The sequence below is a fragment of the Nymphaea colorata genome, chromosome 8 (assembly GCF_008831285.2).
Source record: "Nymphaea colorata isolate Beijing-Zhang1983 chromosome 8, ASM883128v2, whole genome shotgun sequence".
Lineage (NCBI taxonomy): Eukaryota > Viridiplantae > Streptophyta > Magnoliopsida > Nymphaeales > Nymphaeaceae > Nymphaea > Nymphaea colorata.
This window is the reverse complement of record NC_045145.1, coordinates 7787073-7790412: the sequence shown is the minus strand read 5'-3', so window position 1 is coordinate 7790412 and position 3340 is coordinate 7787073. Positions and strand designations below refer to the sequence as shown.

General features: G+C 33.8%; 1 pseudogene; it reads right to left on the bottom strand.

The window, feature by feature from the left end:
- Positions 1 to 677: 677 nt before the first annotated feature.
- On the bottom strand, positions 678 to 798 carry LOC116259750 (5S ribosomal RNA; annotated as a pseudogene).
- Positions 799 to 3340: the final 2542 nt, after the last annotated feature.

Sequence of the window (3340 nt, the reverse complement as noted above, 5' to 3'; positions counted from 1 at the left end):
ACATATGGAATTTAAGTTTATCATTTGCACAATTAGAGTTCATGCAATACTTGTTTTCGCTGCTCTCACAACCTCATTCCATGATTGAGAAATGTCACGCTTGGAGCGATTGACTAATAGCCAAACCATGGTGATGTTGTCTCAATATGAAGTTATTGAGATCCAAAGGTATCCCTAGTTCATGTTCATCTGTGAAGGGATGGAAAAGAGAATCCATTTCAGATGAGGAGGAGCGTGCAAGGGAAAAATCTTTTGCTTGATAACATTTCCTATGCTGGAGAAGGGGTGATTGGTGACCTCGTGGCAGGGGAAGGGGACTGCGCTTGATCAATAGCGGTGATAAAATTCTATACCGGTGAATTTTATCACTGGTATATCTTAATTTCCAGTACTTGTCCCTCATACAAAAATGCTGGTAGAATATGTTTTTTTAGTGGTGCTAGTAATGAGCAACATAAGCGTATTACATCTCACGTGAAATGTTCACATTTAAATGAAACACACACACACACACACACACACATATATATATATATATATATATATATATATATATATATATATAGAGAGAGAGAGAGAGAGCCAATAAAATGAGAGTGCATAACAAAATCTGGGAACAAGAAATCCTCTAGATACAAGAACAAACCACAAAAACAAAATAGAAGAACTTTTAAAAGGGGATGCAACACGAGGATTTCTCAGGACGTCACTCATCCCAGTACTACTCTCTCACCCAAGCACGCTTAACTTCAGAGTTTTGATGAGATCTGGTACGTTAGTGCTGGTATAATCGCACCAGAGAGATGAACCTCTAATAACTCGCTTGGTCCCTATTAATTGAGTCAAGGCAAATCATCATTTACACATGTTGGTACCTTCAGTGGCGTTATATTCTTTTTTATGGCAAATGGAGACAGTCACTACAATCTCCCAATTGATTTTCCAATTAGATGTAAACCATTAAAACAAGAAGAAAATAAAATGAAATGAATAATAAAGAATAAATCATTGGTGTCTTGCAGCGGTCGGAGTCTATGGTTGCACCACTAGAGGCCTAAGTAGACAGCCAGAAACAGCAATGGATCTCTCCTTTTCTTCTTAAAGATAATTTATAATGGTGATAATCGTGGATATAGGCTTCCCTTTGTTCCAATGATGAATATTTTCTTCGATATAGATTTTGCCGTGGGTATAAATAACAACAAATTATCACCAGTGCAACTTTATAGCAATGATTTCCTCGACCCAACAATTCTCTTCGCTGGTCCAAGTTTGTACTTTTTGTACCATTTCCTAATGGTGCGGGCCTTGTATCACATTCATTGACAAAATATAAACTTCTTCATTAATGCATGGCTTTCATTAAGCGAAAGTTATGACACCCCTCACAAAAGAAGGGGTAATTGTTGTCGTGATTTACGTTAACATGATCGGCAATTTGTTACCAGCCTTTTGTTTGGTGGCTAGGAGTCTTGAGTTAATGGATGTTTGGATCCAGTATTGTTGGACCAAGCTAGATATATAGTTGACCATGACACATTGGTTTTTGTTCAATTTTCTGCAGTGGGGATAATGTGAATGGACCCTTCAACCTTCTCAAGAGGACCATCAGGGTGTTAAAATCAGACATTTTGTACTATTTGATGAAAAATATCCATAAAATAATTATTTAAGTTGGATATTTAGCTATTTCATATAGCATTGAGCAATTTTTATATGCATAGATGCATGTATATAATTTTAGATTCTGCAGTGGGTTGCATCAGAAATTAGTCTGTACATAAAAAAGTAGTGGTCCCCTAGGTCATGTAGAGGAAAAGAATCTTTCAGAGTTTTCTCGTTCTCATATGAGATAAACCATGCAATACTTAGAGGCCTCAAAAGATCTTACCGCCAGATTCTGTCATTGCTTTTATCGAGTGGAGCCAGGGGGGCCGGCAGAGGCCCTAGCCCCCCCTATTTTTTTTTAAATTTACATGTAAATTTTAAAAAATTTCATTTATACTATATAAAAATTTTGAAAATTATGTTTCGATCACTATCAAAATTTTGAAAATATAATTCTGCCCCTCTCATGAAAAATTCCTGGATCCGCCCATGCCAATGATGCCATATGTTACAGGAACAACAAGTGAAAAAAGAAAGCGAGACAAATATGATGGATAGCAGAAGGAAACTTGGAACACAGGAAAAGAGAAAACTGGAGAAAAATGTTTAGGAGTTTGCTTCAATGAGGCTAATGATTTCAATCATCCTCTAAGCGTAATGTGTTAGGTAGGGAGGGATATCAGGAAAAGTAGTTGAGTAAATAAACTATTTAGCGAAAAATATTTTATTGAAAAAAATTTCGAAAGGATTTTGGTTGCAACTGTGAGTGAGCCCCGTCGGCACCCCTGTGGGGATCATAAGACTCAATGGCCACTATCCAATATTTTGCAACTATTTCCAGCCATGATACAAAAAGTAAACAAAACTTTCATGAAACTGGCTTCTCCTTAAACAAATTTCGTCCTCAAGTTGGGAATATCTTAACAAAGACACTACAACAACACTTATAGCTTAATTAATATTTCCACATTTCACGTGCTCCCAGTGGCCTTTCACTTATTTAATTGCCCTCACTTTTTATTGTTCTATTACATACCGGATTCCTTGATTGAACGTCATGAATGCTGTTCACGTGGAAAGAACAAAAAGTAATGCTTTCAGTAATATATATATATATATATATATATATATATATATATATATATATATATATATATATATATATATATATATATATATATATATATATATATATATAATATATATATATATATATATATATATATATATATATATATATATATATATATATATATATATATATATATATATATATATATATATATATATATATATATATATATATATATATATATATATATATATATATATATATATATATATATATATATATATATATAGTCCAATTGTCATTAGCGTTATGATAAGGTCGCTGGGCTTTTGTTTGGCTGCTAAGCCCAAAAATGGTTGGACCTCCAGACATACAGAAAATGGGTTTGGAATTGAATCTGCTTTGCAATTATTTAAGTCCCATGATTCAAAAGTGAGAAAACTTTCATGAATTGATTCGCCTGTTCTCTACCAAATTAACTCGATCTGGATCCTTTTTCTGAACTTTTCTTCTATAATGCTTTTCGCTACACACTGAGTTCATAAGCCCTGCCTTCAAGATATTCACCTAGCCTCACACACACACACACACACACACACACACACATATATATATATATATATAAAATTTACTACAGGTAAATTAACCATGATTTAGTTG